Genomic DNA, 23,376 nt, shown 5'->3' with positions numbered 1-23,376 from the left:
TCCACTCCCCTTCCCGACTATCGTCTCTCTCTCACACACAAAACTCTTGCTTTCGCACCCCGACTCGTATTTCTCTCACATCATTGATCGACTAGCCTCCAGATAGGTTTATACACCCGCACACTCGTGCTTCCACTATCGCGTACATGTCTCTCTCTCGTGCTCCTTGTATCTATGTAGATTTTTCATCCCTTCTTGAGACACGCCCTCTCGATCGTGCACACACACACTATCACCTCATTTTAAGCTGATACCTCTCGCACACACACTCTTTGTGTCTTTGTCACACATGCACTCCGTCCTCCTCCTCTCTCCCTCTCTCTCTCACACACACATGGGCTTTTTGCAACAACTAGCAAGATGCCCATGCGTTGCACGGAACATCAAGATGCATTTGTATGAGTAGTTTATCTTGTGGGAAAAGGATGAATGAGGGAAGGCCTTATTTGCAAATGTGGAGAGGGGTGAGGGTATCTTTTTGCAAAATTGCCATAGTTTCCTTCCTATCCGTCAGATATAAACCGGACGGCCTATATAGCAGGATGGCAGGCACACCATCATCACCAACTCTGTTTTTTATCTCGAACTCTTATAAAAAGCATAGTCGGTGATGATGGTGTGCCTGCCATCCTGCAATATAGGCCGTCCGATCTATATCTAACGGATAGGAAGGAAACTATGGCAATTTACCCGCACTCCTCTCCACATTTGCAGATAAGGCATTCCCTCGTCCATCCTTTTCTCCCACAAGATCTTGATATTCCGTGCAATGCATGGGCATCTTGCTAGTAAGAATAGAAATTAGAGATATACCACTTCTCGAATCTTGAAACCAACAACATTCCTCCCTTATCTCATCAAAACCGCCAAAGGAATATATTTTGAGTGAAACATAAGATATTTTTAGTGATACATGTATTTCAAAACTAGACACTTTCTTCTATCAAATTGGTGAATATGTATTAATCTACTTTGATCATGTGGCAACACATTGGCAGATTGCTAGTAGTTATTACTACTGTATAATTTTTTGGACACCAGACAAACGGTGGAGTACATATATGAAGAGAAGAGGCGCACACACGCAGTCGGTCTCTCGCTGTCTCGCACGCATGAGAGTTACGTGGAGGCACCGTTAACAAATAAACCCTAAAACCCTAGGTGCACGATTGCTACATGTGCGGGTACCGGGTACGTGGTGGAGCGCACCTTTGTAGGAATAGTCAGCTCGCGTGATAATTTGATCCGTAGGAGTTGATGGTCGGGACCACAGGTGAACGACCTGGAGGCGGTGGCTCGCCAGTTGCCACAGATCGAGTAGCCACATTTAAAATATCATTTTTTTGCGAGATAAGAGTTCCAATTTTCAAGGGCGCGTTATAAGTACTTAAGTAGTTTTTAGAACGATTGGTATAGAGCGAAAATGGAATTCATAACTACAACCTCCTTTGCGTATGGTTGTATGGGTTTATGTTGCGAGATGTTGAACCTGGTAGTTCTAGGGCGCAAATACTATGGTTTAGATGTTGGTTTTCAGTAATGAAAATCGGAAGGGGGAAACCCTTCTTTGATCAAAAAACTACCACCTCCGTCCTGGTTTACTAGTCCCCATCGTATTTTGGGTCAAAGTTTGTCCACGAATTTTACTTGTAAAATGTGAATGGAAAACAAGATTTTGTTTTACCCAAACAAAAAAGGACTGGAGGGAGTGATTGCTCTGACACGGACGCAACCTCACATAGCGCTGGCATTGAATCGGCGCGCCAACCAAGAGGGCCCCACTCGCTGCAGGCCAGGCTGAACACGCCTGCTCGCCACATGCAACCGGCTTCAGACTGCCCCGCCTGCCTCCATTGAATCCGCGCGTGTGCCGGCAACACATCCTTCCGCGAGCCAGATGGCATTTTAGAACACAACGTCGGCGGCTGGCTCCTCTCGTCCGCTCGCTATTTAAACGACGCCAGACGCCTGACAAGAACCGCACCACACTGCTGCTCCCCATATTCTCCTTGCACCATTTTCTCCACACTCTCCATAGCATCCGCTGAGCAGGAAGACGAGTTCTCTGGCATAAAAGCCGGCTGGGTGCCCCGACAAGCCAGGCAACTCGCTGCCCCACCTCCCTCCCCGCCCCAGGCCATCAGTACGATGGGCGAGGCTGCAGGTGGGCAAGCGGAGGAGCAAGCCGCCGCTCTAAGCTGGCCCCTGGTGCATCAACTCGACGCTCCAAGCCTGCTCGCAGAGGAGTGGCCAGTTGCTGCACGCCGGCACACGGGGACCACGGCGTCTAGTGCACCGTGGTTGGCCGCGGCATCCGACGCAAATGTTGGCGGAACTACGACATGCTGGCGGAGGTGGCCAACACATTTGCGGCCATCACCGACACTGAGGAATAGTGGACCATGGGAGCCATCGCTGCTCTGAACCCACAAATGCTACGACCACTGCGTCGCCGGCATAGACACCCGATGTGTTGCCCGGTTTGGCTCAAAACATCATGGACCCCAGCCGCGGCCGGCATTAGAAATTATACCTGCTTCCAGAAGTTATTCACGATTAGTCAAAAAATGACCAAAATATAATTAATTACACATGGTCTTGACTAGTTATGCTCGCACTAGTAGTAGGAACTAGAGGTTTTTCTTTATTTATAACTCTCCTCACATTTTTTTGGCTTTCAAGTGAATCATGGTTGTGGACATTATCTACGAATGTGCAGATATTTGTGAACATGAGTTTGATGTGGAAGTTGAACTTGGAATGTTGGGCTGGCGCGTGAACTATACTATGGCCAATGCTTCGTCTGTTATTGTTTGGAAAGTAATTGCTGTTATTACATGACCCGAAAAAAAATTATTTTGTGCCACATCAGTAGATGCACGGACATCACAACAGGCATGCTAACTGGATAAACATTTGAACCTAGCTATTATGAAGGAAAATTTGTACTGACAACAGTCTTAGATAGCAGCAGACGCCTAGCCTGCTTTGCCTCTGCTAGCTTCTTTCTGGCTTCTTCCATCTCTTCTTTGGCTTGGGTGAAGAGAGCATCTGATTGCTCTTTTCGCTTCTTCGGGAACTCAGCTACATTCTCAAGGGCTGCTACACGCTTTCTTTCAGCCTTTACTAGAGCCACGAGGACACGAATAGTTGACGACTCCACCTGGCTTGTCTATAATCCAGCATCATCTGGGAATTTGCACCTTGTGTCTAATCCAGCATCATTAGGGAACTGGCACCTTGTGTGTAATCCAGCCTCATTTTGGAAACATGATTTCGAGGTTGACCATACATCCCTCCTCGCAGGAACGGCATCCTGACATGAAGTTACTTCTTTTTTAGATCAATACTTAGAGCAACCCAGATCTATTTAGTAGAAGCCAGATAAACAGGACTCGGAGAAGTGAATTCAAAAGGAAAATATAAAAACAGACTACAAGGTGAGAACACCCACTTCCTACATCAAGCTAAAAACGAAAGCACTAGGACGATTAAGACTCTTCTTACTACACATCGAAGAACACGAGGCTAAGAGAAACAGAAACTACAACATATACACATTGAAGAACACGAGGCTAAATGAAAGTAATTGAAAGGGTGTTACCTACCAAAGCTTGTTTTACAGGTTCGGTGCAGCTCCTCTTTAACTTGCCACGCTCCTTGAAGATGTCCCCAATATCCCGTGTTTGGTCTTCATTGCTCCTCTGCGTGTTCGCACTCGTGGTTTTAAAATCTCAACATGGCAAGAAAAATATACTAGTAATACTCACGCATCTTGTGGGCAACATTAAAGCACTCGTCTGCCATGTTAGAGCATCTCCAACAGAAGCGCGACGCGCGGCGCTTTAAAAAAGCGTTTACAGTGCTGAGATCGAGAAGTAGAGATAAATAGTAGAGAGTAGAGAGTAGAGACATAGATAGTTCTCAGCATAGATATAGCATAGATAGATAAAAAATAGATAGTTCAGCTACTCCTCGTCGTCCGACTCCTCCTCGGTGATGTCCTCCTCCGACGTCTCAATGTAGGCGTGAAGATACCGATCATCGTTGGAATCCCAGGGCGACGCTGCTCCTAGACTCATGTTGAATTGAGCATCAGCTTTTCGCGTACGCTTGTCCTCGCGATAGGCGGCTCGCTCCGCCCTCCTCTTCTCCCTCTCTGCCCTCCTTTGCACGTAGAACTTGCGCTCGTTGATGATGTCCCGCGGGAAGCGTTGGCGCCACATCGCCATGGTTTCCTCGTCCATCTCGGTGATGCCGAGATGGTGCTCCCGCCTCCGGTTATCGCGACGATCCTCGTCGGTGATAAGCCGTGGCAGAGGCGCGAGCTCCTGCGCCCGCTCCCGCGTCGGCACGTTGGGGAAGTTCAATGTTCAATGAGGCCACCGGAGGTGCCACGCCGCCACATCGTACGAGCGGGCGGCCTCGTTGGCAGTGTCGAAATTGCCGAGGCCGAGGCGCATCCCGCGGAACTGGATCTCGGCGGAGAAACCGCCGGAGGGGCGCGCGGACGCCGCGGTATCCCCAAGTTTTCCGACGACGCGGAGGCATGGTGGCGCGGCGGGGCGGCAAGGCGAGAAAGAGCGGGAAGAGAGTGGTGGCAAGGCGCAGAGCGGGGAGAGAGCGGTGGCGAGGCACAAAGCGGGGAGAGAGAGGTGGCAAGGCACAGAGTGGTGGGAGGGCGCTGGACGCTGCGTGCCAAAACTAGCGTGCACCCGGCCGCTTTTTCCCACGTGCGCGCGATCCTTTCCCGACATCCCTGCTATCTCTACTCTCTTCTCTACTGTTATATTTATTTTATATTTAATATTTATCTCTACTCTCTTCTCTACTGTTATATTTATTTTATATTTAATATTTATCTCCACTTCTCTACTCTCTACTCTTTTTTTTACTTTTTTCTTTTAAAAAACAGAGTTGGTGATGATAGTGTGCCTGCCATCCTGCAATATAGGCCGTCCGACATATATCCGACGGATAGGAAGGAAACTATGACAATTTTGCAAAAAGATACCCACACCCCTCTTCAGATTTGCAAATAAGGCCTTCCCTCGTTCATCCTTTTCTCCTACAAGATAAACTACTCGTACAAATGCCTCTTGATGTTCCGTGCAACGCATGGGCATCTTGCTAGTTCTAAAAAACTTTCCATCATTTGCCACACTACTGGTTGCAGATGAAGAACCTACCCAAGCACAGCGCGATACAGGAGCGATGCACAATTACAAGCTGATATTCTGTTGGACAATGGAGGCTATAACCAATTACTTTTACGGGAACAATAGCAACCAGGAAATTTGAAGGGTAGGTATGAACAGAATTGGAACTGTACGTGTACTGCTAAGTGATTCAATACACACATTACCAATCAAGGAGGAGAACGATGGTCGCGGCGGCCTCTGTGCATTATGGTCGGCAACGGGAGTCAGTTCATTGTCCACGATGGTGGTGCTTCTGCGCTTCTCGTCGGCTTCCGGGAAGCAGATCCAAGACCATGGAAGACGGTGCCGGGGAAGAGGCTCCGTGTATGACGACGACGGTGGACCAACTCCAGTGCGGCGTACGAGGTCGTCGATGAGGTAGATGCGCTGTGGTGGACGAGTGCGACAATGGAGAAGGGGAGGAGCACGAAGGCTGCGGTGCCATGGAGAAGTCTATTTTGGTGTGGGGATAGAAAATGGGGAGTATTCAGGTGTACTACTCTGGGTGCCGGGGTGGGGTTGGCTGGGTAGGGTGAACCTGAAGTTACGAAAACAGGCCCCTACCAATTATAATCCGTAGAACTGTTCCGAAGGTTATGATGGTAACTTCGCAGTGCTCGAATCAGGGTCGCGAGAGATTTTCCCGCCGACCTCAAAATTTTGTGACACTAAACTCCCCGTGTTGCGTGTTGGGTGATTTGGCTAAGCAACTAGCGACTAGTACTAGTAACTACTAGTAGTCCCTCCGATTTTATTAACTGCATATTAGGTTTGACCAAAGTCAAACTTCCTAAAGTTTGACCAAGTTTAAAGAAAAATATAAACATTTACCATAACAAACATGTATGATGTGAAAGTACACTCAATAATGAATCTAATGGTATTTATTTGTTATTGTATAAGTTAATTTTTTTTGTTATAAACTTTTTGAGAGTTTACAAAACTTGACTTTGACCAATGCTAATACGCGGACTTAAATAACAACGGAGGGTGTACACATTTGTTTTCTTAGTTTGTAGTGAATTAATCATTTGTTGTAATTGTGAAATAAATATATTAGGCTAATGACTTCGAATGTAATGGTCTATACAATTCAATAATTAGAATCATTGTTGAATTCCAAGATGTATACGAGGTCTATAGTACTTCACAATATGCTCAAACTCACATAATCCCAATCAAATGAGAATCTAAATGCATTTCATAGTTATTACTTTGTAGGATGGAACAAAACCAACCATAACTCTACATCATCCATTATAAAAGCAACATTTTGAACACATCCCAATGTGTGAATGAAACGTGTAGAGAGAGCTTGCGAAGATGGAGCAGATAGGGCGGTAAAGATTGTGTGTATGTGGACAAGAGAGTAGGAGACAAACCTAACGAGAGAGAGAGAGAGAGAGGAAGAAGTTAGGTATGTGAGATAGATGGATACATGTAATATACGTGAGATGTGTGTGCATCCGGATTATGTAGACGTGGAAGGAGAAGAGACAACATGTTTGATGAGAGAGCTGGAAAAACATGGACGAGAGGGGAAGGATCTCGTGGGTTGAGGGATTGATAATTTTGTGTGGGAGAGAGAGGGATTGGTATTTTTGTGCGGGAGAGAGGGGGGAGGAGGAGTCAGTCAGCCGTCGTCACATCATCCTGCTTCCAAATGGCCCCGCATTCTCTAGTGCAGTGTGGTCGCCGTCTTCGATCTCCTCGATGCCCTCTTTGAAGGTTGAGGTGTTGTGCATGCTGGGGTGCAGAGAAGCACAAGCGAGAGTGGTCGCCATATAGCCTTGGATGGGGATGAATTGTGTGCTTGGGGGAGGGGGGAGTGTGTGTGTGGGGTGTGTGTGTGTGTGTGTGTGAGGTATTGAGAGAAATCAAACCTACGGAGAGAAATGTCTGTGTATGTGATGGAAAGCTACATGCTAAATATGGTTTTCACGAAGAGATTGGGCGTGCGAGATAGAGAGCGATGTGCGGGCCTTGAGGTGGGCAAGGGCCGGGTGAGGGTGTCAAAATGTGTGCGTTGATGCATGTATTACATGCGATCGTGCGAGGGACGGACGAATCGAGAGAGATGGTTGTTGTGTTACGGATGCTCCTCTCTCTCACACACACACACACACAAGTACAAATAGAAGACCGTTCTCTCATGTATACACAACGTATCGGCATCTGTCTATGTCTCACTCATGCATGATCATCTGCACATTCACACATCTCTATGTTTCTATCACACGCACACCGTCTCCACATTGCCCTTCCGCCACAACACACATATGGACACATACACACGTTCTCTCTCAGTCACACACACAAAATCAGTATTAAAAAAACTAGGGCGCACCTAAAACGTCCAAATCCAAATAAACACAAACTGGAGCTAAATTCAAATATAGGGAAATATTGTAGCGTCAAGAACTTTTCCAGGGACAAAAGTTGAGTAATACTCGGGGATTGTTTTCACACACACAAAAAGGTTCGGTGGATGTCCTCCGAGTGCGACATGGTGATGCACCGTTCGATCGACCGCGCGGTTGCGGTTCACACGCTTGCACAAGATTCTGTATCGTGGCTGTGGTAACTAATATAAACGCTGCCTCAGTCTAATGTTTACGTGTACTAGTACGGTTTTCTTTTAAGTTTGACCAACCCTATATAAAACTAAACTAAGCTCCCATATGCGCACTCATCAATATGCCGCCGCCGCCGTTGCACATGCCGGCGCCTGCCTGCTCTAGCCAACCATTTCTCGCCCATCACCGCCGTGTCACCGACATCCCTGTACCATGAAGCCGAAGGCTCGCCCGCTCATGCCGCATCTGTAGACCCCTCCTCACGATGCCGCCGCGCTGCCAAGCACGCGAGCAGCTGGTGGAGCCACGTCTATGCACGCAGCGTATGAAAGGAGGACGAGCGCGTGCTCCAGCACGCCAGCGAGGAGGAACTAGCGTGTCATTCTCGTCTCCGCCCGCGCGGAGGAGGCGCGCATGGTGGCTGTCGCGGCGGAAGCCGGTCGCGCCCGTGCTGAGCCCGCAAACCGGGTGCGGACGCGGAAACCTTCGAGACCTTGAATGCCACGTGGATCCTGCAATCTGAAGGAGCAATTTGGGTCAGTCGACTCTTGTCAGCCGTTGGATGCAACATGGATGGCTAGAAGGGCTTCTTCAACCTCCGAAATTGATGCACTGTTCATCTTCTCAGCCCGCCACACGCCTAACCGCATGCCGCCGCCGCAACGCCCTCCCCTGAACCGCCTGCCACCGCCATGCTCCCCCCACCCCTGCCATCCATTTAACCCCGGGCACGATCCATTTTTTCCGGCGAACTGCATTTCACACCCAACACTCATAAGATAGATCATGGGCACCCTGCCACCCTAATATAAATACTTGGGTAGCTTCTCTGCCATCTTGTTCCTTCGCTCCGTCGAAATTCTTTCACAAATCAACTGACCCAAATTATACTACCAGTACGAACGTATCAAGTACAGTAGGAACACGAAGATACGGGCAGTAGTACCAACTGCAAGAAGAACAGTAGTAAGACATAGTACTAGTACTAGTGTACGTACTAAAGAGTTCAAATAACGAGAAAGAACATAAAGTTCAAATAACGAGAAAGAACATAAACATAGTTCTGCTAGGGGCTCAGCACAACACACCCCTGAAATAAAACTAAGAAACTAGTCCGCTTGACACTGTAGTAGAACCAGCATGAGCGACGACACTGCCACCTTACTCGGAGTCCGAGTCCACGTCCTTGTCCCTCTTCCTCTTCCTCTTCGCCGCTGCTTCTTTGCATGAACCAGACACTGGGCTCTGCTTCTTCATCCAACCCTTGTAGATATTTAAACAAAGGTAGGCATCCATTGCTGCATACAGGATGTGATCTTCATCTATTGGTTTTGACTCCCATGCATGATGAAGCTTGTGGTGAGGTTTCTTCAGTATAGCGTACGAAAGATCAATCATGGCTGCTGCCAGGGTTAGCATTGAAGGCTGAGAGGAGGACACCAGGCTTGCCTTCTGGAGATCGAAGGGCTGGCCTACAAGGAGGCCTATCCGACCCAGGACATCCCTGTCGTTCCTAAAGTCTACAGTAACGAATTTCACTCTTTCATCCTTGAGGAAGTTCTTAAAATCCTGGCACTCAACGTCGGCATGGCATATGTGGTAGACCAAGCACACGTTATGTACGCAAACCTGGATCACGGCGGGCTTCTTCTTCTCTGCCTCCTTTAGAATCTTCTTGCTTTCCATGATTGTGGTGTACTCAACATCTAGCCCAGCGACCCACTCATCCTTTGAACTGTTGAACATGCGCAGGAAGCGAGCAAGGCATGCTTTCACCGTCGTGGATCCATGGGTGTAGATGACGATGAACTCATCACCAGTGATGGCTCTAACCTGGTACTCAGCGGCGACCATGGAGATTTGGGAGGCCATGGATTTTGGTGGAGGGTTAGGAGAAGTTGAACTGGTGTAATGTGAAAGGACGGGACGACTGGGAGCGAACTATTGTAAGGTAGAAGACGGGGACGAGTAGGGTGTGCGAACAGTGTGGGGTTGTTGGCTTGCCCGGTGGATAAACGGCTGCAAGCCCCCAAAGAGTTCTCGAGTACTATGCGGGACCCACTAGATGTCATGTCTACTAGACCCATACCGTAGGCCTGACGGTATAGCTCATGTCTGTTCGCACGCCATGCCGGCGCATGGATGTAACTTCACTTAATCCCCACAAGCATCACCCTCCCACGACCTTCTCCTCCCTCGCGCGGTCGCGCCCTTTGAGACTTCGACCGGGTATAAATGAGCAATTTGTTTTGCCTACTCCGCATGCGTGATACTCCCTCTGGTCCTTTTTACTTCCATCAACCGTTTGCAAAGTTTTTGACCAAATTTATACTAAAAATATGAATATCTACAATACTGACTATAATGAGTATAAAAACTACGTTTTATAATGAGTATAAAAATATTGATTTGACATTGTGAATGTTGATGTACATTTTTCTATAAGTTTGGTCAAAGTAGAGGTACATTGACTTCAGACAAAACTTAAATGCACAATGCAAACTAGTTCCTCCGTCAAGGTGCGTGCCATGTCCTATCTAGTCATCACAACAAGGTTAGCTATTAGAGTACCACTACCTCCCTTCTAGTTTAAAGGGCTCGATTCAAAAATTTCACCTACTCTTACCAAGATCGAGGCGGTGGAATAGTTTTTGTAGTGGTTTCTAGAGTCTGGACTCTATCTTCAGGAACCTTCGCTGCCGCTGGCAAGAATGCAAGGAGATGAACCAGAAAGGAAATGAGGAGTAGTTCCGTATTTTATATAGTGGCAGAGGTGGGTAAATATCTGCTATACAGTACCTCCGGTGGCAAGGCCATGTCTCTATGCACACACATCTCAGCCGTTGGTTCCAAGTAGATCGAACGACTCACGTTGTCCAGAGGCAGACATACCATCACCACCAACTGAGATTTTTATAGGAGTGGTCATGCTATGCATGTGGTGTAATTAATGCATCGGTTTACACAAATTTTTGAGAAAAACAAGAGTACTAATTAAGTACTTTTGCAAACTACGGAATTAATTCCACCATTCATCATCTACCTTGGTTGAAGAGATTTTCAAATTAAGCCCTATAAACCGGAAAGGAGGGAGTACCACATTACCACCACTATGGCCAGCCTTAATCATCGCATGCAATAATTTAGTGCACCTTGAAATCTGAACGCCTGCTTGACTATCCTTCTCCCACCAGCAGTCCCACCACTCCACCCCGTGTGGAAAAAATCGGCATGCATGACTCTCCTCTCCCGCGCTCGTCCAATCCGTTGTGACCAGCAATATTTCCAACCCTTCCCTCACCCGTAATTTACTCCAACAAATATGCCCACGTAGCTGCATCAGTTACTTAACTGTAGGTGCATTGGGTCACTGACATGTGGGCCCAAAAGGCATCTGGCCCACATGTCAGTGATGCAACTGGACCTGCAGTTAAGTCAGTGAAGCTCAGTCCATATATTACGTAAGTGTGCCATTGCTCGCTATAAATACTGCGCCTCCCACGGCATTCGGAAGAATGCTCACGTTCATCGCTATCTCCTCCCCTCCCTCTCACGCCGACCACCATGGCATCCCCCCTCCCAAGCCCTAGGCGCCCCTTGCTGCACCGCGCGGACGGTCACGCATCACCATTCCGTTCCTCGCCGCCACTAGTCGAGGAGGACGCGTCGCCATTCCGTTCCTCGCCCCCACTAGTCGAGGAGGACGCGTCGGCGTTCCGCTCCTCGCCGCCACGCATCGAGGTGGACGCGTTGGTGTTCCCAATCTCACCAGCACACGCGTCGGAGGACGCGTCGGCTCCCCGCTAAGAGGAGAACGCCGCGCCGCCCGCCGAGCCCCCCAACCTTGAGGAGCTTTGGAAAGAAATGGATGTCGCCTTGTGGGAGGCTTTGCCTCCGGCTGAGCGCGACAAAATAGAGGCGGAGAAGAAGGCCGTGGAAGAGAAGCGTGCCGCGGGGCTAGCTGCCTAGCAGGCCTATGTCGCGTCCGAGAGAATCAGGCAATTGGCTCTTTGGCAGAAGGCTCGTGCGAGGGCCGTGAGGGTTGCGGAGGACGCCCATGCCAAAGCCCTGAGTGCAGTCGGGCCCAAGCGCCTCATCTACGCTTGGCGGTACGTGGACCGGGTGCACACTTCCAGCAAGGAGGAGTACATGTTGGCACCGGATCACCACACCGGTGAGATCGCGCTCGCCCGTCGGCAAGCCGCCAATCAGCACCTCGTGAGTTGCGAGGCTGAGGAAGAGGCGTTGTGTCAGCGCGCTGGGAAACGGCCGCACACTAGGGCTCTCGTGGCGCGTCGTAAGAGCTCTTGCAAGCGCCGTGGCTTTTATTAGGAATATAATTTAGTTTCGTAAGGCGATCTCATTAGTTTTGGGACGCAATTAATAAATCCCGAACGTTCGAGAGTTATTAGCGTCTTTAATTAGGTATGTAAAAGGAAAAGTTTGGGAACCTTGTGTATTCGTACGCATTTTGTAAGTACGTGCATATGTCACATGCACTAACATTTTATCAGTTAAATCTTTGGTCAAAATTTAGCACAAATTACAATGGTGACGGAAATGATAAATCCCGAATGTTCGGGAATTATTAGCGTCTTTAATTAGGTATGTAAAAGGAAAAGTTTGGAAACCTTGTGTATCCGTACGCATTTTGTAAGTATGTGTATATGTCACATGCACTAACATTTTATCAATTAAATCTTTGGTCAAAATTTAGCACAAATTACAATGGTGACGGATAAACCAGGACGGAGGTACTAGTAGTTTAGAAGCCCAAATAAATGAGTGAGGCGCCTTAATGTTACTCTCCACTGTGACTAGTCTTATGGGAAAAGCTGGGGAAGAGACGGCTTATTTTTTAAGCCACCAAAAGAACTGGCCCTAGGAGTAGTAGCTAGGGATACTAGGGATCGAGTGTGCGAGATGAATCGGAGAAAGTAAATGCAGAGAGATGAAATGCAAAAAAGACAGAGGGATGTGATGGTTGCTTGTCCGTTTATTTTACCAAGCCACTTATTACTGGGAGTGGTTGGGTTTTGTGATATGACAGCTTTACTACCGCACCACGAGCGGGGTGAGACTCGCGTGCAATGCTGCCCTCTACACTAGTACTACATTGGTCGTGGTTTATTAGTCCCCCATTGAATTTGACTGAGGATTTAACTGAAAAAATGTTAGTGCATGTCAACAAAAACTATATCCTTGGATTCGTATTTGAACATAGTTTTCAATGATATAATTTTAGGTGACATGCATCAGCATTTATCGTACTATATATAATGTTAGTTCAATTTTTGGTCGTGCTAATCTATAGTAAGGTGCCTGTGCGTTGCACGGAACAGTGAAATGCATTGCTCAGGGAGTTGTTTATTTTGACAAAGGATGTGGGGGTCATCTCATGTGTAACGGGTATCGATAGGTTTCTTCGGATATTATTTCATCTCTAGAGCTCACAAACATCCGGGTGAAAATAGATAAAAAAGTACCTTTTGCAAACAAAAGTGTCGTGGTTTTGTCACGACAGATGTCCTAGAGAAAGGACTTAGTCGTGGAGCCATCGCAACGGGTTAGCTTAAAGGGGTTAAAGCGGACAAAGGACGCAGAGAGTTTATACTGGTTCGGCCCCTTGTGGTGAAGGTAAAGGCCTTGTCCAGTTGTTGTGGAATTGCTAGGGTTTCGATGACCCGGGAGCGAATTCGCTATGCCTGGCTCTCGAGTTGTTGTTTGTTGTCCCTAACCCGCCGCCGGGTCGTCCCTTTATATACACAGGTTGACGCCCGGCGGTTTACAGAATCCCGAGGCCGGCTCATAAACGTGTCCGGCTCGGTTTCTACCTTTCATATCTTACAACACAAGTTACATATGATATGGCAGTTTATGTCTACAGGCCATAACCCGCCTCTGGGCCCTGGGCCTTCGTAAAGTGCCACGCTCCTTGTCTTCATGGGCTTCAAATATAAATAACTCATTATGGGGATAACCCGGCCTCTCCTAACCGGTTTATATCCAGTAGTAATATCCCCAACATTAGGCCCCAGATTGATTTGAACTGGTTCATGTCAATCTTCAACACTTGAGAAAAATTCTTCCTTCAGCACCTTCGCATAAATCTTGTAAACCGCCATGACGTCATCTTCCAGAATCATGATAAACCGCCATGACGTCACCTGTTATTAAAAATTGCATATAGCTCACATTTATTAATGAGCCTCCGACAATCGAGGCGACAACTCTGTCACATCTCCAGCTTTTGGGCTCCTCAATTTTCGCGCCTGTCACTTATCCCTTCGCCTTTATAAATAAGACCAGGGGGTCCTTTCCATTTCCCCCCCGTGCCTCTTCACTTCTTCTTCCTCCTTGCGCCGACCTAACCCTCACGCACGGCCGCCGTCGTCAAGCTCCGACCTCGACCTCAACTCCGGCCGCTGCATCAACCTGAACGCACCAGAGAAACGCGGCGCTCCTCCGCTGTTCCATCAGCATCAGTAAGCTTCTCCTTTCCTTGCTCTAGATCCAACACTAGGGTTTCGGTGTTCATCGGAGTTCATTGAAGCTCCGGCGCTGTTCTTCCCTGCTCTTCTTAGTAGCATCAATGGCTAGTTTGGATCTGATATTTCTTGTGCGGTTGTAATCATAGTCCCCTTTTTCCTCATTAGAGCACCCCCTTCACATAGAAAAGCTCATCTGAATCTGATGAACTATTGAAGCACCTGTATTTCAGGTCTGAATGTATTTTGGCTTTCTGACATGCCGCAGATCTGAATTTATCATACCAGTCCGTGAAACCTGTTTTTCCCTCACTTAGCTATTTTAGATCTGTACCTTTCATACCAATATAGGCGGTTTAGCTTTTTAGAAAATGATAATCCGGTAGGTACCATTAGTCCCCTCTTAAACCGCCAATTCACTTATCTGTGTAACTCCCCAATATCAGACTCCGGTTTAACAATATGTATATGCCTCTGTTTCTGCTTCTGATCTTGCGTCGCTTCATACTTGCCCGTCATAAATCTTAAACCGGCATAATTTTTTTTCTCAGCTTTCCGTTGAAATGGCCAAAAAAATTTATGCTTGTAACTGGGTCCCTTCCTAGGTTACGGAAGAGCAACTAGAAGGTTGTGTCGCCACCAGCGCTATAGTGAAGAAAGAAGTTATCCAGTGGAGGGTCCCCGGTCCAGAAAATCCTCCTGAGCCCAAGGATGGAGAAGTAATCGTGTTTGTTGACCACCTGAGCCGAGGGTTTAGCCCTCCCGGATCAAAATTCTTCCAAGATGTACTTGCTAGCTTCCAACTCCACCCTCAGGACATTGGGCCAAACTCTGTGTCCAATGTTTGTCATTTCCAAGTATTTTGCGAGGCTTATCTTCAAGAGGAGCCCACAGTTGAACTGTTTAGGGATTTCTTCTACTTAAACCGTCGTACAGAGTTTACAGACGGACCCAACACTGAACTTGGCGGCATGGCTATTCAAAAGAGGAAAGATGTCAGCTTCCCTCACGCCAAGCTTCATAGTCACCCCAAGGACTGGAATCAGACTTGGTTTTATTGCAAAGATACATCTCCAACTGATGAAAATCCTCTGCCGGGTTACCGTCCTCACCGTCTTAGCAATACACATCCCTTTCCTCAGAGATTAACTGTGAAGGAAAGATCCAACTACGCACCACAACTGTCAAAGCTCAGAGCCTTTATGGCGAACGGTTTAACAGATGTTGATTTTGCTCGCTGCTGGATAACCTGGAGCATTTTGCCCTTAAGCCGGCGCCCCGGTTTAATGTGTGAGTACATAGGGAGCTTGAAATACCCTCAGCGACATGTTGATATTAAGCTAACAGAAGCTGAAGTTACTGAGTCTGTCAAGAAAATACTGAATGAACCGGAAGCTATCTGTAGCCAAATCGGATTAAGTCCTTTCTGCGTTTCCAATAAAACGCCAACTTTAAGAATCACATAACTTTTTGTTTTAGCTTGCTCCTTGTTAAATACTGTCTCAAAATTTTGTCCATCTTTGACAGGGCGATGATCCATTCTGGAAGAAAAAACCACAGGATAAACCGGCAAAAACACCTCGCCCGAAGACCAAGGTTATCAAAAAACCTGCCAAGAAGAGGACCACTGAGTCTTTTGAACCAAATGCTGATGCTGACCTGGCTAATCCGGATTCAGAGGTAGAACTTGACTCTCTTGGTTCTTTTTTCATACACCTCATTGACAATGACTGTTATCAAGACGATGCTAAAGGCAGCCAAACTGGTGATGGAGAGGTAATTATCCTTCCTTCCGGTTTAGACCCTCTGCCAACACAGAAAATCCGTCAAGCAAACCGGAAAATAAAATTTTCTCACCCCTTAGCTCACTTGGACCCAAACTTTCTTTTGAAGAAGCAGCAACACGAAGCCCGCCACACAACCCGGCACAGCGGCCAGGTAGTTACCTCTGCCGGTTTACCGAACACTCCAGTCCGGAAACATCGATCAGAGGTCTCTTATATTCCTGATATTTCTTGCCCCAAGGCGGGTTGTTTCCGACAGCCTCTTAATCCGTCTGATTCGAATTATCAGGGAACACCTCATTCGTCCTCTGGCGAGTCAACGACCACACAACTTCCAACCCTCAAGATGGTTCCGGGGTGAGTTATGCTCTAACTTTATCCTTAATATACTATGTTCATCCAATGCATTGACCTTTTCGTTTGTTCTTCTCAGCGCCAAGCCTAGACCCAGTAAAAAGGCTCGGTTAAATAAATAGGCTGATGAAAATGTGGTTATTGAACCGGAGAGAACTCCAGAGCCAGAAGGAACAAATGCTGATGCCATGCTTAATGATCCGCCGCCTCAAGACCATGACTTTTTAATTGAACAAGTAGAGGTTGACACCACAGGCCATGATGATAAACCGACAAGCCCGGCCCGAACTGATGATAAGCCGGCAAGTCCAGCTAAGGCCGCTGATAAACCGTCGTCTCCGGTGAAGGCTGCTGATGATAAAGAGGATGACATTATGATTTCTGGCTTCGGCCACACCGCTCCTGGCAATCCTGTTGCTTTATCCAAGCATAGTGCCAAGGACGAGCTTTCTGCCATGGGCAAATGCAAATGGAGCACAGATTTGTCAAGCTATGTCCACCTCAACGCCCAAGACATCCATTCTGGTTTTTTAAACCATCTGTACACAAGCCGTGACTTCGAAGCCGGTTTAGTGAATCTGATGAAAGAGCGATATGAGGTAACTGCATAACTGTTTCTCCCTTATGTCCACTTCCAAATATCAACTCTAGTAGCCCCCAAGTGCCGGTTTATGATATCCATCTAAACCGGGACTTCGTAATATCTCAACTTTGCATGCTTAGCCACCAAGGTCCGGGTTATCTTTTTAAGATGAACCGGTACTTTAGAATTGTAATATTATACTTTTCGCCGGTGTAGTCCCCAAGTGCTGGTTTAACTTTTCAAGCTAAACCGGGACTTTAGAAGAGTACCCATAATGTTACTTTGAGCAAACATACATTAGCCCAAGTGCCAAGAGTAATACTTGTATTGTACTTGGGACTTGTAGAAATTTCTGATAACGAGCAATTAGGCATTAGCCCCCAAGTATCAGGTGCATAACTTGTTATGTGCTTGGTACTTCAAATATGTACTGCCAACTCATGATATGTCTGTCTCTTATAGGCTGAGCTGGGCCAAAAGGAAGCTCAAACCGCTGATCTGCAAGAAAATATCAAGTCCCAGCAAGCAGAAACCTCCAAAGCCAAAGATGAGCTGACCAGTGCCTTAGTCGCTATGGAAAAGCTGAAGGAGGGTTTCAACAAGGAGTGGGCGGATTGGGACACATAAAAATCCGCATTGCAAAAAAGAGCCGAGGACGCAGAAGCAGCTCTTAAACCGGTGGTAGACGAGTTGACTGGTGTAAAGCGGCAAGTACATGCCATGACTGCTGCTGTGTTTGGTAAATATCCTTGGTTTAAGTTTTCAACATATCATCCCATACATTGCCGGTTTACTGATGTTTGTAATGATGCAGGAACCCGCATTAGTCATCTGGGCTCTGACATACAGAAGAAACTGAAGGCTGCCTATACTCTTATAGAGCAGTTATATACCGGCGCGCAACGGGTCATATGCACTGCTTCTCAAAAAAAGCCGCCCCCAACCTTAATCAAAGACACTTTAGAAAGGTTGTCAATGCTGCCTGCCCGGGTTGAAGAATTAAAAAGGTTGGCTACAAGAGCAGGTGCTGTGACCGCGCTAACCCGGGCTAAAGCATGGGTGCCTGATCTTGATCCGGTGGATGTGGGCAAAGGCTATCCGAGCTTAAGGGAGGACGGATCAGAGTTTGACAATCATGCCCTTCGAGTCATAACCAGGGAGATGCATCCGCTGGCTTGCCAATTGGCTGAAGAAGCTGACCTTTCATACTATCAGGCAAGTTATGACGTCAACAATAAACGGGTTGCTGCACCAACTCCTGAGGCTCAAAATGGCATCCCGCCAATCCGTAAGCACACCTATGCCCCTCACGTTGAACCGTCCACACTTATAAGCGATGAAGTTGTGTTCCAAGCCCTAAATGAGATCGATTGGGCCACTATTGACTTCCAGCCGCTGGGTAGAGAAGAAGAGGATGAAGCGGCACAAGGCGATCCACAGCCGTCAGGGCAGCCTGGTGACGAGTCATGATCCGGAGGCCGGTTTAGCCTTCTGCGTGCTGCAACACCTTGTCGAAAAACAATTATTCTTTTGGGCATGAAAACGCCTTGTAATAGGCTAGTTGAAACAGTTGGTCTGCTATGCCATCGTGCATTTTTATTTTGCCTGACACCGCTAATTCGCCATATGTAAGATATATGATGTCCATACTCCATATCTGCTCCTGCATACAAGGAGTTGAAAATGTCCTGGCGGTTTACCGTCGGACGGGTCATGATGCCCAAATATATAGCCATGGTTTATAACCAAGGCTGTAGAAAGATAATCAAGTATGAAAATAAATGATACCTGTAGCCAGGGTTTATTCTTGTCACATCATTGGTTGACCAACTTTTGTAGTAAGGGTGATAACCCTAGTCTTGAGTACTGATAACTCCTTCCATATTACACCGGTTTATTATAAAACTGTACCGGGTTGTAATAAACACCGGATTATCCATATATAACACTGGCGACTTATAGTCGAAACCAGATCGGGTTAATAAGCGCCGGATTATAACTGATCATGTACTGACAACTTGTAGTTGAAAGCCAAGCCGAGTCAATAAATGCTGGTCTATCATAAAATTGTATGAACCTCATCAAAAAGGTAAAAACTTGGCAAATAAAGCAAAAAAGAACATGCGAGGCTTTTCACGGGCTGCCAGGCCCCAAATCGAGGCTTTTCATGGGCTGCCAGGCCACTGAGTTAAACCATTTTGCAAAGCCTTTTACGATGGACGTCAATCTTTAACCAATCATCGTTTTAACTTTGACAAGTTCAGGGTCTATGAGATTGACTTGTCAAAAGTTTGGCAGGTCATACCAGGTTTACCTGGACGGAGTGGCTTACTTAAAAAGGCAGGATAACCCGGGGTTTTAGGTGAATACACCTGGCTTCCAAGCCGTGGCTTGATATCCTATTACAAGTGTAGATTCTTTGTTCATTGCGAAGCAAAGAATCCCCAAGCAATATTTTGAGCTGTGCTCAGTGGGTGCCTATGTTTGAGTTGTGCTTTTGCAACACTCTTTGGCCCCTAAGTAATTTTCTTTTGGCCTTGAGCCGATCAAGAGGTGTAGCTATGGTTCGAATACGACCAAGCCCCCAAGTGATTTTCCTAGCGGCCTTGCGCCGATCAAGAGGTGTAGCCATCGTTCGAATACAACCAAGCCCCCAAGTGATTTTTACATATGGCTTTATAAGCTGAATCAAGGGGTAAACCGGACTCCGCTTTATAAACAGAAGCCCCCAAGTAACCACACATGATGTAAGAAAAAAAACAGATACCCCGCTTTAGCTGAGGCTCCGGTTTATTATATTGATCATAATATATACATTGTCATAACTATGTACATAAGCAGAGCCTGTGGCTCAAGTATAGTAAGGCCAAAGATGAGCGATATTCCACGGCCGGTGGGTCTCCTCCTCCGATTTACGTGAGTCTTTGTGCTCTCGAACATCTATAAGGTAGTATGACCCGTTATGCAAATTCTTGCTTACCACAAAAGGTCCTTCCCAAGGCGGGGATAACTTATGCATATCAGTCTGATCTTGGATGAGTCGGAGCACCAGATCGCCTTCTTGAATAGTTCTGGTTCTAACCCGGCGGCTGTGATAATGACACAAATCTTGCTGATAAATCACCGAACGGGCTACTGCAATGTCACGCTCATCTAACAGGTCAAGTGCTTCCTGTCGTGCCTTCTCATTGTCAACTTCGACATACGCCGCCACGCGAGGCGAGTCATGACGAATGTCACTAGGGAGAACCACCTCTGCTCCATAAACCATGAAAAAGGCGTGTAACCCATAGATCTGTTGGGTGTGGTATTGATGCTCCATAACACAGAAGGTAACTCCTCCACCCAACAACCCGACGTCTGTTGCAAAGGAACCATAAGCCGGGGCTTGATGCCTCTCAAAATCTCTTGATTGGCTCTCTCTGCTTGACCATTAGACTGGGGGTGAGCCACTGAAGATACGTCAAGCCGGATGTGCTCACGTTAACAGAACTCTTTCATGGCACCTTTGGACAGATTAGTACCATTATCAGTTATAATGTTGTGTGGAAAGCCAAACCGGAAAATCACCTTCTTGATGAATTGAACCGCCGTAGCTGCATCACACTTACTGACTGGCTCTGCCTCCACCCACTTCGTGAACTTATCAACCGCCACCAAAAGGTGGGTCTTCTTGTCCTTGGATCTCTTAAAGGGCCCAACCATATCCAGCCCCGAAGTTGGAAACGGCCAAGTGATTGGAATCATCCTCAATTCCTGGGACAGAACATGAGCTCGGCGTGAAAACTTCTGACAACCGTCACACTTTTTCACCAAGTCTTCCGCATCAGCATGAGCCGTCAGCCAATAGAAGCCATGACGAAAGGCTTTAGCTACTAGGGAGTTTGAACCGGCATGGTGACCACAATCCCCATCGTGGATCTCACGCAGGATCTCACGGCCTTCTTCAGGAGATACACAATGTTGAAACGCCCCTGTTACACTGCAATGATGTAATTCTCCATTGACAATAGTCATTGACTTGGATCGCCGGATTATCTGTCTGGCCAAAGTTTCATCCTCTAGTAACTCGCCCTGGTTCATGTACGCCAGATATGGGACGGTACAATCCGGAATAACATGAAGCGCTGCCACCAATTGAGCCTCCGGATCAGGAACAGCCAGATCCTCCTCTGTGGGGAGTTTCACCGACGGATTATGCAGCACATCCAGAAAGACGTTGGGTGGAACCGGTTTACGCTGGGAACCCAAATGGCTTAAAGCGTTTGCCGCTTCATTCTTCTGCCGGTCCACATGATCAACCTGATAGCCTTTGAAGTGACCTGCAACAATATCCACCTCTTGACGATATGCTGCCATGAGCGGATCCTTGGAATCCCAAGTATCAGACACTTGTTGAGCCACTAGGTCCGAGTCGCCGAAGCACTTAACCCGGCTTAAATTCATCTCCTTAGCCATTCGAAGACCCTGGAGTAGAGCCTCATACTCAGCTGCATTGTTAGTACAAGGGAACATTAAACGGAGAACATAACAAAACTTATCACCTCGTGGGGAAGTTAATACGACTCCAGCCCCCGAGCCCTCCAATTGCCTGGACCCATCAAAATGAATAGTCCAATAAGTATGATCTGGCTTCTCTTCTGGCGCCTGTAACTCTGTCCAGTCATTGATGAAATCCACCAACGCATGGGACTTGATTGCCGTCCGAGGCACATATTTTAACCCATGAGGTCCAAGCTCAATGGCCCACTTGGCAATCCGGCCAGTCGCTTCCCTGTTCTGGATTATTTCCCCCCAAAGGAGCAGAGCTGACCACAGTGATGGGAGGACCCTGGAAATATTGCTTAAGCTTCCGGCTCGCCATAAAAACTCCATACACCAGCCTTTGCCAATGTGGGTACCTTTGCTTGGACTCAATAAGTACCTCACTGATGTAATAAACTGGCCGTTGAACCGGATACTCCTTTCCGGCCTCCTTGTGCTCCACCACAATAGCCACGCTAACAGCCCGGGCATTAGCAGCCACATATAACAACAAGGGCTCTTTATCAACAGGAGCAGCAAGGACGGGCGGCTCAGCTAACTGCCGCTTTAGATCCTCAAACGCTTCATTGGCGGCATCACTCCAGACGAAGTCATCTGTCTTATTCAGCATCTGATATAAAGGTATAGCCTTCTCCCCAAGGCGACTGATAAACCGGCTCAAGGCTGCAATCCGGCATGCTAGGCGTTGAACATCATTGATACACTTCGGTTTAGCCAAAGATGTTATAGCCTTGATTTTCTCCGAACTAGCTTCAATGCCCCTGTTAGACACCAGGAAGCCCAAGAGCTTGCCTGCCGGTACACCAAAGACACACTTGGCCGGATTAAGCATCATTTATAAACCTGGAGGTTATCAAAGGTCTCTTTCAAGTCATCTATCAATGTCTCATCCTTTCTGGATTTCACCACAATATCATCCACATAAGCATGAACATTGCGGCCGATCTGATTATGAAGACAATTCTGCACACAGCGCTGATAAGTCGCCTGGGCACTCTTGAGCCCAAAAGGCATAGACACATAACAGAAGGCTCCAAAGGGAGTTATGAAAGCTGTTTTCTCCTGGTCCTTAACTGCCATTTTGATCTGATGGTAACCAGAATAAGCATCCAGAAAACTCAAACGCTCGCAACTCGCCGTAGCATCAATGATTTGATAAATACGAGGGAGGGCAAAAGGATCCGCTGGACAAGCCTTGTTTAAATCTGTGTAGTCCACACACATACGCCAAGTGTCGTTCTTCTTAAGTACCAGCACCGGATTAGCCAGCCACTCAGGATGAAATACTTCAATGATAAACCCAGCTGCCAAGAGCCTGGCTACCTCCTCACCAATAGCCTTGCGTCTTTCTTCATTGAACCGGCGGAGAAACTGGTTGACCGGTTTAAACTTGGGATCAACATTAAGAGTGTGCTCAGTGGGTTCCCTCGGTACACCTGGCATGTCAGAAGGCTTCCACGCAAAGATGTCCCGGTTCTCACGGATGAACTCGATGAGCGCGCTTTCCTATTTCGGATCCAAGTTAGCGCTGATGCTAAACTGCTGGGATGATTCGCCGGGAACAAAATCAACCAGCTTAGTCTCATCAGCCGATTTAAACTTCAAGGCCGGATCATGCTCTCTAGTTGGCTTCTTCAAGGAAGTCATATCTGCCGGATCAACATTGTCTTTGTAGAACTTCAACTCCTCTGTTGCACAAACCGACTCAGCATAAGCTGCATCAGCTTCTTCACATTCCAAAGCGATCTTGCGGCTCCCATGTGCCGTGATGGTCCCCTTATGACCCGGCATCTTGAGCTGCAGATTGACATAACAGGGCCTTGCCATGAACTTAGCATAAGTCGG

Source organism: Triticum aestivum, chromosome 2D (assembly GCF_018294505.1).
Source record: "Triticum aestivum cultivar Chinese Spring chromosome 2D, IWGSC CS RefSeq v2.1, whole genome shotgun sequence".
Classification (NCBI taxonomy): domain Eukaryota; kingdom Viridiplantae; phylum Streptophyta; class Magnoliopsida; order Poales; family Poaceae; genus Triticum; species Triticum aestivum.
Note: the sequence above shows the minus strand (reverse complement) of the source record.